Below are 14,376 nucleotides of genomic sequence, written 5' to 3'. Positions count from 1 at the left end.
CGCCGTAGCGTGGCCCTGTGATTGGTGGACTTGCTTGATTTCGGAGCTATGTAAGTTTTTAATGACAATTTAAATATCATTTGCTTGAATGGTGAAGGAAAAACATCATGACGAAACCTGCATGCCTGAGATTTCTCCATAAAGTAAAACTTATGGAGTTTACCAATCCTCACGTGGTGGAAATACAGCCTAAACCCTTCTCAGGAGGAGACCCCTTTAGTGTGGTAATGGGTCAGTAATTATTATAATAATGCTAATGAATTTATTCTAATTAAAGGGGTAAAAATTTGTGAGTAAGTAATCTTGTGAAAAAAAGAATAAATACAACAATCATAAATAAAAATCTAAAATCGTAAATTATCAAATAAGATTGCTGATTTATATAGTAATTTAAGCTCCAATAAATATTATTCTTCCTAAAATGCAAATATAAAATTTCCCGTCCGTGTATTAATAAACAAACTTTACTCCTACTGGCATTAGCCGTCTTAAGATTAAACCTAGCCATAGGTGAGGTCACTGTCTAAATCGGCTTAAAACCTTTAGGTATCACTTAATATTCCGTTGCATTCACGAGCAATTTATTTTTCATTACATCGCAGCGTTAAAAATAACCTACATCAGAAGGTCCAATAGAAAAATCACACGATCGAACGCGTTAAACCATCCGGCGATAGCCTTATCGTATGGCCCCATAACGACCACCCCACACATGTTTTCCTATTTTTAAATAGTTTACTGACAAAAGGCCTGAGTGCCAAGTGTGTGATTTTCTGTCTACGTTTACTTATTCGATCGCGTGAAAGTTAACTGATATTTGTATAGAATCAAAAGAGCGCCATCTAGTTCCAATACTGGGAAAAAGTTCTATTATTTTTTTTATACGCAGGGGATCTTAGTCTAGGCACCCATATTTCAGTCAGTAAAAATAAAGAATAAAACTAATCTTCCTATTTCACATTTCGTAATCATTATCATCATCATTAGTCTACTTGTGTCCCTCTCTCTCATATAAGGAAAAAAGCTATAAGAGCATAGACCCAACAAGCGACTACAATGTTGGCTTATCACGTTTTAGTGTTAATAATTAGTACTGACGGCTTACCGTGCTCGAGTCACGACGTTTGTACGGAGAATTTCTTAGTGAAAAACCCAACACATATCAATTTTGGCTTAAATAGCCCAGGTTCGAATAAACCTAGGTCCTCGTGACCAATCATGCTAACCAATAGTCCAAAGAGGCAGTTAACGAAGAACGAAAAGCAACTCGTAATTCACATTTTTCTTATCTGCATTGTACTTATATCACTGCGTTTACTATACAATTAAATTTTCATAAAATTCTTCCTCAAAACATTCGCTCTCTTATAAAATACCGATTCAGAATGATTATCAGCAAATCCTCAGAACAAAATACCTTAGTACTCCATTATTCTACTCTTCGCCGATTCCACTACTATATTCGAAATTTTATCCAGCTATTCTTACAAAAGTACTATAACGAAATCCGTAGCGCCACTTTGACCTATTGCATATATCCAAATCACATAGATAAACAGTTTATAGTCCGATAAAGACCTGTCGGTCATTAAACTAGGTTTACACTGCGTCGGCGCCTACATCGGATGTGAACTTTCGTAATGTATGCAGCTATTGATTGTACTAACCTTCATTGAGTACGAACTCTGCTTACAATTTTTGATCGCCATTTTATTTGATACAAAATATTAGCAAGACTTTTATTACCTAGTGACGATGAAGCCTTTGATGGAAGAATGATTATTACATTAGTTTAAAGCTGATACTAAAATGTACTAATCCCATTTGACAAAACCATACTTATTCCTAAATACAGAGGTCAATTTATACTGGTCTAGTTATATTCTGGCCTATTTATAATAAATTCCAAGCTAATTTAAAATTAATACTTAATAGGCATAGCATTCTAAAACAACAACGACATACCACGCAAAGGCCTGTTTAAAGGTAGTATGATAACAAAAAAGTCGGTCAAGAGCGATTAAGACTCGTGAACAGGGTTCCTTTTACAAATTAAGTGTAATTTCTCTATTTCCTGTGAGGCCCTATCGACTCAGTTAGTTTACTAAATAAAAGTGAAACCGTATTTATTAATTTTTGTAGATAGCGGTTTGCTGATATGTATTGAAGTATTTTCAACCATGCTTTCAGAAAAAGCTGCCTGGCTGGTTGAGTAATTAGCATGTTCAACTAAACGGTCCACGGTCCTGGATTTAAATTCCGGATCGGGCCAAAAATAATTAGGAATAGGGTTTTTCTGTCAAAAAAACAACTGTACAAATCCGGACTCGGGAAAATAAGGGTGCCTCGGAGAAGAGTTGGAGCGTGATTAACCCGAATTGACGCAGCGTGGTGGTTCTATGATCTATAGGAGAGGTGTCCTGTGCCCAGCAGTGGGACTTCAAAAGGGTGGTAATGATAACGTTGATTTTAAAATTACAAAAATTATAATGCTTGCCGTTCGCCGATTTTTTCATTTGATGAATCACAGCTGTTCATAATTTTTTTTATCAAGTTTTAAAATTCGAATTAATTCTACTGCGGTAAACTACCCTAATTTCATGGAATATAGAGATAACATTCACCACACTGCTTCAATGCGGATGGCAAGTACTATAAAAAACACTTTTATATTCTGCCGTTGACCTCTAAAAAATGTTGTATGGCAAAGTCATGTTCCACCGTCATTTCGCATAAAAACATTAATAATCCATTGTACAAAATTAATACGCGTGACTTGATATCACTTATGTAATGGACCGCGGGTTCATTGACCTCGTAGTTAACATCTGATTTTATTTGATTAGATACTGAGCTCGAAGCTACAAATCTTTGATCTATGAACAAACATACCGACCAGCGCTTTTTATCGCGGCGTGTTAATTGACCTGAAAGTGTTACAATTATGACTCAACATAAACAATGACGTCATAGGATAGCACTGCACTCTTAAGTCAACGCTTATTCCAACTTTAGCTTGGACCTGCCTCCTTGATCTAGTGGTTGACATGTCAAACTACAGATCATGATATCCTGAGTTCGAATCCCGGGCCGGACCAGTGAAAATTGAAAATGTAAACCATCTTGCCTTCTTGAGCGCATCAAGCCGTCTTTGCTCTGAGTTATACAAACATGTGACAATAATCTTTAAAGACTGAAGGAAAATCTAGTGTTAAAAATAAATGCCCAGTTGTGGGGAAACGATACTCCAGATCCCCCTTAATATAAGGCAAAATTCAAAATTCAATTCCGACAATATAAAGCAGTGCGAAAAACCACATTGCTGGATCTTAACAACTGAAAATTAAGTAACGCGCAATTATTACTAAGGGGTAAAGGGAGGTAAAAAAAATTAACATTAATGAAAATAAAGAGCAAAAAAATTTTTTACAAATTAGGTTGTAATGTCTGTGATGGAAAACAAGAAATTCCAAGCGGGCATATTACGAAACCCTAGTGCTAAAAATAAACGCCCAGCTGTGGGGAAACGACAGACAGTCAGATCCTGCTGAATATAAGGCAACATGTTCTTATATTATCAAAATCAAGCTTAATTTGCTATACTCCGCGAAAAGCAGGAGAATCTGTGTGGTGTAATTTACAATTTCTTCAATCCTTATACCCCACACCAAACAGATCCTCGGCAATATACCCTCAAGGGTATATTGAGGGTATATTGCCGAGGATCTGTTTGGTGTGGGGTATAAGGATTGAAGAAATTGTAAATTACACCACACAGATTCTCTTGCTTTTCGCGGAGTATAGCAAATTAAGCTTGATTTTGATAATATATCATGGATTTCCGCAAAGTAACGCCTGCTTCTATCCAACATGTTCTTACGTTACAAAGCACATTTCGGGACAGGAAAAAGAAAACCAGATGACATTGACAAGTCTCTCAATAAGTTCAAAGTATATATAAAACCGTAAGCTTATAGTTTTCTATCCTATTATAATATTAAGGTTACATGTATGATAAAAAAGCTTGGGTATGAATTGCACTACCTTCATTAACATTAACTCGACTGTGAGATGTTGTTAACAAAAAAAACCAGGCTAAGTTTGTTATGGGCTCTTAGATCAGGGCGCGTTTGGAACCCTCCTAGCCTTAGTTTTAAGTTAAAGAATGCAGTTACCATCGCTAACAATAGTGTTAACATGTAATGTATGAACGCTACATTAGTGCCTTTGATAAGGTCTACATGAATTTGAAATAGTGTAGAAAAAAAAAACCCAGCAGTGAGGAATATAAGACAAAATGTGCGTTAAAACGCACATTGCGGGACCTGTGATGTTGATAATGGAAAACAAAAATTCCTAGCCCAAGCGTTAAAAATAAACACATGTATCTAAGCCTACTTTACACCATCTATATCCGAGAGAAGCTGCGAATTACCTCCCTGTATAAATTGCAGGCCCACGAGTAACAACCGCACGATACGCAAATCGCAATTTATATTCCCGTTGTATAATATTCTCTGCATGTTCCCGTTAAAGGCGCTGTAGAGTTAAATGGTGTATATAAAAAAACTACATTTGCTTTTCAACTCTTTATTTTTAAGCTTTGACGGCCGATTCCAAGGCCGTGGGTTCGATTCCCACAACTGGAAAATGTTTGTGTGATGAACTTGAATGTTTTCCAGTGGTTTATTTGTATATTACAAGTATTAACGTCTATTGTTTATAAAACTATTCATCAGTCACCTTAGTACACAAGCTACGCTTACTTTGCGGCTAGATGGCGATGTGTGTATTATCGTAGTATATTTATTTATTAATTTCTGATTATTGTTTTATTAATAACTTCCTAAAAAAGGCATCTCTACAAAAGCTACTGCATGCGACTTCAGATTGTTTTTCGGTAAAAAAATGTATAATTTCAATAAACTTATTTATTTAATCCATTACGCTACCTTCATAGGTCATTCAAGATTTAAAATAAATTTAACATTCTATACTTCTATTAAAATACTAATGATATATAGAGAAACGGACGAAGTCTCGGGCAACAGCTAGTATAATATAAAGTAGCCATTTTAAAAATTATATAATTACATGAATTTCTAAGACATAAGTCGGTTACGGTTTGCTTAGGCAAAAAAAAATTACGGTATCCGAATGTGAATCCAGCATTTTTATATTATTAACAAAGTAGAGTATCGATGGGTTCTATATTAAAGTTGGTGTTGGATAATAAGCAGACCTTCGCAGATCTTAACTCTTAGCATTAAGTTACAGAGAACTGTTAAATATAAATTAACAGTTCGTAAACAGACAAAATAAGTACATTTGATTGTCATGTCATTGTCATTGATTTGTCATGCTACCAGTTTATTTTATGATAGCAATAAATCTACCCAATCAGTGTTTATGGTTGTCCACAGTGTATGTACTGAAACCTTGCTAGTATTTTAAGTGCCATTGTAACTGTTCCAAATAAAGATTTATTATTTAGAAAAAAAAAAGGTGAATAATTAAGCGGTATGGATATCGAAATAACGTTTTTTATAGCAAAAATTGTCGGACCAAGCAGATGTACCCCCTTTTTTCCTTTTTTATACTAGATAGGCTTGCTTGCGCTTGTCGACAACCATGCCTGATGGAAAGCAATAATGCGGTCTAAGTTGGGGCGCACTTGCTATTACGCAAGCGCAATGCCTGTTCACCCTTTCTTGAAGGCATTCAGGCTTTATATGGCAGGAAACACCGATGCTGGAAGAGCATTCTATACCTTAGCGGTACGTATGAGAAACGTGGCTGAAAAGCGCTTCAGCGATAACTGGAAAACCATCGCTTATTAACAGAACAACACTTCGCAGGGCATGCAAGAGATACGTCCTTTAAAGTCCTTTAAAGTCCTTTGTCCATCAACCTGAGGTGTCGGTGTATAGCCTCATCAGCCGTAGCCTATTAATATCCTATCCCATTACACAGGCACATGTCTCGTCTCCCATAGTACCTACAGACCACCACCACCTACCTCTTCTTGAGTTGTGTTTTACGCCTTTTTTTTGCCTGTAAGAGATCGCTATGTAGCGATAAGGCCGCCAACTTGTATACTTTTCGTTAAATTTTTATTTTAAATATTCTATATGTTTATGTGTTGTACAATAAAATTGTATTCATTCATTCATTCATTCATTCATACAGACGGTTTGACACCATAGACCTACCACGCTGCTCCAATGCAAGTTGTTAAGCCTTTTGAGCCTGTAATTACCCCGGTAACCATTACCGCCTTGCTCATTACCGCAAGGCAGCAGATATAAGCAAGGCATCATCATCATCAACAGCCTATTACAGTCCATTGATAGACTAAAGGCCTCTACCCTGAAGATTTGCCCATAATCACCACGCTGCGCAGGCGGGTTGGTGATGTCAGTAGATAAGAGTAGCATTGCGGTAGTGTTTTACCAAAAGTTCTACTACTAAAGATACGTGTAATTTCAAAAATAAATTCATGCCTGATCAACAACATAAGCTAACTGTTAGCCTGATTTTACATATTTCTTGTAAACATTACTATTTCCCGGTATCGATGAACGTTACAGGTTAATTTTCGCATGTAAAAAAGTTTACGTTACCTTAACTAAAGCAGACAAACTGTTGAAAACTAGTTTACATTAATTAAACACGAACTAAAATCGATGGATAATAAAAAAAAAACTATTTCATTGGAGAACCGTTGCTAATGCGTTAGTGCCTATAAAAATTATTTAAATGTACTAATAAATAACGCGCTGAATTGGTTTCGCATGCGAATTTGATTTAATAATCCCACAAATAACATAATAATAGAATACTAGAACTAGCGGTTCTGCTAAGTTCTGATAAGTTTTTTCCCATACAAACTCTCATCCGGTATTCTACACACTCCACATACCGCGTCGCACTGCCCGCTTGCGCTGTAACTTAGTTAGCTTGTAGCTTTATTTTAGACAGCTATAACCTACTGAGTTTGATCCCTGGCACGCCCCTAACTTTTCGGCGTTATGTGCATTTTTAATAAGAATATTTAAAATATTACGTGCTCTAACGGTGGAGGAAAACATTATGAGGAAACCTGCATGGCTGAGAGTTCACAATAATATTCTCAAAAGTATTTATAGTCTACCACTCCGTATTTTTTTTTATATTCCGCTCCAAGTTAGCTCTTGACTGCAATCTCCCTTCCTCCTAAATGATTAAGCAGTCTAAGATGGTAGGGGGCTAACCTATTAGGGAGTATTGTAGTCATACCCCTAATCGGTTTCCCCGCGATATTGCACCGGAACACTAAATTGCTTAGCCGAACGTCTTTGTCGGTAGGGTGGTAACTAGCCAAGGTCAGAGCCTCCTACCGGACCAGATCAGTCAAAATTCACAAATTATAAATTCTCAAGTTTCCCCTGCTGGGAATCAAACCTTCCCAGCAAACAAAACTCACAGCGCTCACCGTTGCGCCAGGGAGATCAAGATTGCTCACTTGGCTAGCGTGCTGGGCTAAATTTTAAGAGATGACCGAGGCCCTGTAGAGGTCCAGTAATAGATCGATAAAGGCGATCGATTATGAACCTACCGCGAGAATAACACTATAAAATAAAATAAGATTTTTCAAATTAAAGCAATAAATAAACAAAACTCCGTAGCTATTTATCATTGCTATAATATACAAAAATATTCATTTCGATATATTATTTTCGATGTTTAGGTATCTCTTCCATATTAAAAAGTACCAACTAGTAGGTACAAGCTTTAAAATCAGTAGGTATTTCTTATTTTAACGATCGGGAGTTACTGTATATCGCCGAAAGTTTCATTTTCATATCCAAAGATCTAAACCAAATTAAAGTAGTATTTAAGAGTCGGAAGATTCTTCAGTAAAAACAAATCCAAATCGGTTTAGAATTGACGGATATAAATGGACTAAAACGTTTTCATTGTACTAGGTCAGTTATAAAGACGCTGATGTCGGATAAAGATACCTTAGCTTCAATGACAAATGAATTGAAAACCTAAGTAAATGCTATTAAATTGCGCTAACTTAGGTACTGAAATAACTACTTGCCAAGTTCAATGAAATTTGCCTAATTGGCTAATGAGACTGTTAAGTAATAAAAAGGAGAATATGATGTGCCTGTACATTTAACCAATCTAATGAAATAATCTTTTTGTTCACAGGTAGGAATTTCAACAACCAAGTGACCTTGTATATAACAAATTATAATTTAGAATATTTTTATTAACTCCTGCGCTAAACTCAACTTACAAATCTAATTCTTAGTTAGATAAGCTTATAAAGTTGTAAGCAATAAATTTCAAATTGAAATATAAGCACATGTTAATTATAATATGTAAAGACGTATGAAACTGTCGCAAGTAAAATACCAGCGTCTCAAAATACTTCTTACAACTGACCTAATCACCCACTTGACACTGACGGGTGTCTAATTAATACAATACAATAAATTGATCTGTATGACAAGCGTACAATAGCCGGCAATATAATTATTATTAATTGCTTCTAAACAAAACAAATATCTGTACCTACTTATCTGTATAAGATTCTAAGGTAACAATTTTAAGTCAATGTTATGCAGTTACCTACTCGTACCTAATCTCCTTGTCCCACTGAAAAGCCTCGTCTATCATAGGAAAGAGGAAATAAGAGATTAGGCGCATTCCGGCTTTAATTCGGGTTCGTGGGCTTCAAAAAATATAACACCCTGGATTGTGCTCTTCAAGACTCAAGGGTCTTGCGATTTTTTTCCATAATATTCCCACTACCTAAAAATATTTGGTGCTACGCGGAAATCCAACCGAGAACCTTCGAGAGCTATTGTCGAATATGATCACCACTAGATCGTAAATAAATGCGTGTTAAGTTTGATTGTACTTCTTATTTATAGAATGTTTTCTTTTCCTTTTTAAACAATTTGCTTCACATTACCTAATTGCCACAGTTTCGACAATTTATTTAAATTTTATGGGCGGGCTAGGTTAAGGTTAAATCAGTGAACTCTACATATCCGGTTCTACTGTTTAAATGCAAAACACATCACTTAATCCAATCTTATTTAAAATCAACCAAAAACAACTGGGCGTAATTTATTTTTATCTCTATCTCTATAAATATAATGTGTGAATAGTGTCTATCAGGTCCTAAGCTAATAATCATATACCACTCGGTGAAAAACTCAAAGAAAATTGTGCGGAAGAAAAGAAAATATAAACCTTTCTCGATGTCAATAATTACTTAAGTCATAACTAATCACATACTGACCTCAAATGCACGGTTCACTGAAAATCATTCACTCATTCACAAAACTTGAAATGCGGAAGTACTCTTAATGGATACTGTTCGGTTTAGTTTTTTACTGAAGCTCTTTTTGTTAGTCGGTACGGTCAAGTGCAAAGTTGCGTGGTTGTCGCGTAGGTACAGAGAACGGCACGTCCGATCTCCGACACGCGATACTGTCGACTAGTATGGGACGTGATGCCGGCATTGCTTAACTAGTATTTACTTTTCTGTGTACACGTTCCCGATTTGAAGATTCAGTGTAACTGAAAACGGCTTTCACAAAATGGTCCCATGTTATCTTTTATTCATTCAGTCGAATCGAGGTACCGATGTAAAATCTTGTTGCATGGTTGCGCAATAAGCAATATCCTATAGATAAAAAAGCTTAAGTTATTGAGCTGACCAGGTTGCTTTTTAAATAGCTCGAAATGACACTATCGGATGGTGATATCAAAAATAACCCCTGGCTAAATTTGTTGTGTAGTTCTTCTTAGACCAGGGCGTGTTTTGGGACCCTCGTAGCTTTAGTGTTAAGTTTACGAATGTAGTTATCGCCGTTTACACATTTTTTTATGTACGTAGGCCTATTTGAATAAAGATATATTTGACTTTGACTTTGACTTGGATAGTTAGAAGTTTAGATACTTTAGTGTATTGGATTTTGGTTCGATTCCCGAGTCAGGCCTAAAATTATTGAGAAGAATACTAATTTCGTTGTCACTCATGTACCAAGTAGTAACCTGGCTAAGTTTGTTGTGGGCTCTTCTTAGACCAGGGCGCGTTTGGAACCCTCCTAGCTTTAGTTTTAAGTTAACGAATGCAGTTATCACCATTGCTAACATAAGTGCAACATGTTAAATGTATGATCGCTTCATGAGTGCCTGGAATAAGGTCTACATGAATAAAACTATTATTATAATTATTGGATGACGATGATGGTAATCATCAGTAAGCAGGCATTGTCTTTTCTACAGTTTAAAAGATTTACCATCGAAGTTTCTAAAATAATTGAAATTGTAATAAATAAAGTGTTTTCTAAATAATTTACAGGTTTTTCAAATCACTTTAAAATCATTTATAGAAACGATTATATCCGTAGAATTCATTTATAATAGGAACAAGATTCAAATAATGTAATTCAATTTCACCAGAGCTTGGAAATAAAATTGAGGAAAGCTTATTCCATTTTTAACCAACAAAGAAAGTATGGTTTGTGGCCTCATATTCAACTATTCACTTTTTACTTTCGACTATTAATGGGACTCTAAAGAAATGAAATTGAAGTCTAGTTCAAAAATAGAAGCAGAAAATTTAATCGAATTTATATCCAGGGCAAAGAAAAAATTGTATGCCGCATCAAATCACTAAATAGAAAAGTAAAAGCCTTTGGGAATAAATTCAAACTGCTGTCTGTACGCAAATTAAATTCTTAAATGTAGAGTCAAAGTATCTCTATGTGATCAAATCAGAAATGAAGTGAAGATGGGCGGGGCACATAGTTTGGACAAAGGATGGACGGTTGGGTCCCAAGATGCCGGAATGGCAGCCCCGCTGCTACCCAACTGGTAAACGAACCGTTGGTCGACCCCCAACGGGATGGACAGACGACGTAAGCGCGTTGCAGGTAGTCACTGGATCCAAGCTGCACAAATTTGGAACAGTTCAGCAGTGGACGTCTATCGGTTGATATGATGATGAAGATGATAAGAAAAGTCTATCCCAGTGCTGTATAAATGGATTTTAGTAAAAGTCTAACCCAGTGCTGTATAAACTTATTTTATGCTGCCTGAGCCATTTTTTTTGAACTATTAAAGAGTAACAATTTCGACTTATAAGTTTTCACACACACATAGCTCTTCAAAGCATTAATTTTTCCCATTTTAGCAACATTTTTCATTGATGCTTCGATCCTATTGATCGTAGCTTGATGTATATATTGCCTATAGACCTCATCGATAAATAGACAATCCAACCCAAAAATAATTTTCAAAATCAGTTCAGCGGAACCGAAGATTTCCCCCTACAACTTAGCAAACTTAAACTATTTATAATATTAGTATAGATTTAGTGACACTACCAGGATACTAAAAATAAACAAACAAACAAACATCAAAATATATATTAAATGAAGAATAAACAAAAATTAATAATAATAATATATATATATATACATATATTAATGGGTGCGTTTACAAAGTTTCACAAGAAAGTTAATGCCGCTCTACCTTTTATTTATCAAATGGCCGATGTCAAATTGAAGGTATAACCATTTCCCTTTCAAATGTCAATGTCTCAAAATATTTGGACCGTGCGATCGATTTCATTGCTCTTTCGCCGGATTCCATTTTAATAACATAATTGTTATAAGTACTACTCATATCAATCTACCTACTATAGTGTTATAATTATTCTGTATTGTTATTCAAGTAGGTATAGCTTTTTCCCTCGAGATATGTGCCTACTACAATATATTCAGAGTTTAGAGTAAGTTATAATCATTTTCATGGCATATAAATAAAACTTATTCTTATGAAGTAAGTTTGCTTTTAAGAGTCCGCTGCTATGACAAGTTATGCAGGTTTTAACACAGAATCTGATGGGAAAAAAATAAAACGGTAATCTAATAATAATAATAATAATAAAATCCTTTTTTGCCATACACTGTTGTTAATACAAGATTAATAACTAAAAGAATCATCAATAAATATTAACAATATGGCAAATGGCCGCAAACTCAGCCTTATGCTGTGCATTAGCAACAATGCGCAGCGCTGATTTTCAGTCTGCACCAGTATCAGACTGAGCAAACAACCGCGACGCCCGACTAAATTTTAGAAAGAAATTTAAATAATAATAAAAAAAAAATTCAAATAAACTGTAAAAGAGAGCCAATAAAACTAAATCTAACACAAACTTAAATTAAACGAGTAAGTAAATAAAAGTAATTAAAGAAAATAAAATTAAATTCTAGAAAAAGCAAAAAATAAATACATAATTATTCCAAACAGTACTCATTTTGCATAGACAAATCTCGCTGCTTCAATTTGTAAGCTAAGGTATAAATTTTTTAGCTTGTGTTTAAATACTATTTCGCCAAGAATATATAATATAATCTAGATTTTTGTTGTATTTTAAACTAATATATTTTGCCATGTTGTATTAAACGAAATATTAACTCTTCTTATATACACGTCACGATCAACGTACAGTAGGCGCGGTCTAGGTGTGCCGTACTGAAGAAAATTTGAATTTTTTTTTTAGGTTATTTCGTTTCCAAAATTGACATTTGTACACCATATATGCCTGAACAGCTCGGATTTTATGATGATCCAAATATAAATATCAAAGGTTATTTCTAAAGCCTCCGGGAACGTAATCTTGTTCGTTTTAGCCATGTGCCAAATTTCATCGGGATCGGTTCAATGTTGAACCGCACAGGAAACAAACAACATAGCAAGTATAAACTTGTCTGTGTTATTTTTTTGGAGCAGGATAGCATTACGATTTACGACCAGGCACTATCTTGTTACTAAAGTAGCACGTTGTAAAATTATCCGTGGCCTCTACAAGAAATTCCGTAAATATCGCAGGTTCGTAAACGTCAAATTTGTTTGGACAATCAAGTTTATTGGACGGCAAATAAACACTTTGTAGAAAATTTATTAAATAACGCCTACGTACCAGACTTACTTTTACACCTTTACCGAGTTGATGAGCAGATTGTTCATCTGATGATATTAAATTGCCGTCCCAGAAAGATCTTCCTTTTAACAATTTATAGATCAATCAAGCATTTTTTTCCACCGTGGATCTAGCCAGACAGTAACTCTAAGAAAATTGTACGTAATTTAACTTATTTATCTTAATCTTAGTGCAACCATAATAGTTTTGGTCTGGCGGGAGGTTTTGGCCGTGCGTTACCAACCGACCGATAAGGACGCGCCGCTAATCGATTTAGCGTTCCCGTACGATGTCGTTAAAGATTCGGATTAAGGGTATCGATTTAACATAATTGCCATACCCCTAAAAGGTTAGCCCGTTACCATCTTAGACTGCGTCATCATTTACCAGCAGGTGAGATTGCAGAAGGGTTAACTTGTAATGGAATAAATAAATAAAAAAGCCACTCCAATAGTAACAACGTCACCGTAACTTGTACCATGTATACTTATTTAATTATTCGATTCAGGCTTAATTAAGCGCTTATGAATGACTTGTACAAAATACTAAAAGACACTAAAGTTGATATATAAAAATACGTTTAAGTCAAATTAAAAAAAAAACAAAAGTCGATTTTAACAGTAACTAGGGAGATAGGTGATCTAAATTACTGTCGAAGAATTGTAAGTATTTGGTAATAAGCTCTGACAATAGTTTTTGTTTATAAATAGTAATATAGTAAATGATTCTGTGATACGTAAATCTAATAGCTAAACTGAAGAAGAAATTTAGTCATAAAGATGGCACTGTTTCTAGATTTAAACACTTTTAGTTTGGAGACTAAACACCATGGTATGGGTACAATAAATACCTACTTTAATCAACAAACAGTACAGGTCAAGAATCAGTCAGGTTTACGATTGCAACAGCTACCACAAATTTTTGTGATGAAGATTTATTCATTACGTCATTATTCCAAATTAACCCGATACTATAACTTTAAGTTGGTATTGTCAATACCAGTACAAAACAATACATGTACTTTGACGGCCGATTGGCGCAGTTTGCAGCGACCCTGCTTTCTGAGTCCAAGGCCGTGGGTTCGATTCCCACAACTGGAAAATGTTTGTGTGATGAGCATGAATGTTTTTCAGTGTCTGGGTGTTTATATGTATATTATAAGTATTTATGTATTATATTTATAAAAATATTCAACAGCTATCTTAGTACCCATAACACCAGCTCCGCTTACTTTGGGGCTAGATGGCGATGTGTGTATTGTCGTAGTATATTTATTTATTTTATATTTATTTAGTAAGGTTTTTAAAAAACAACGGTTTCTGTAATTAAGTGGAGACATAATAATTTAATGCTAATGATCTGTCAGCAGTGTTTGA

General features: G+C 35.0%; 1 protein-coding gene across 1 annotated transcript in view; it reads right to left on the bottom strand.

Moving 5' to 3' along the window:
• LOC120633255 (thrombospondin type-1 domain-containing protein 4-like) overlaps window positions 1–9,483 on the bottom strand; it is a 186,528-nt gene extending 177,045 nt beyond the window's left edge. Inside the window, exon 1 of the mRNA XM_039903421.1 lies at window positions 9,302–9,483. The gene's annotated coding sequence lies outside the window, so the exon portion shown is untranslated. The remainder of the gene's footprint in view (window positions 1–9,301) is intronic.
• Between the last annotated feature and the right edge of the window lie 4,893 nt (window positions 9,484–14,376).

This window comes from Pararge aegeria, chromosome 21 (genome assembly GCF_905163445.1).
Source record: "Pararge aegeria chromosome 21, ilParAegt1.1, whole genome shotgun sequence".
Taxonomy (NCBI): domain Eukaryota; kingdom Metazoa; phylum Arthropoda; class Insecta; order Lepidoptera; family Nymphalidae; genus Pararge; species Pararge aegeria.
This window is presented reverse-complemented; position numbering and strand designations above follow the sequence as displayed.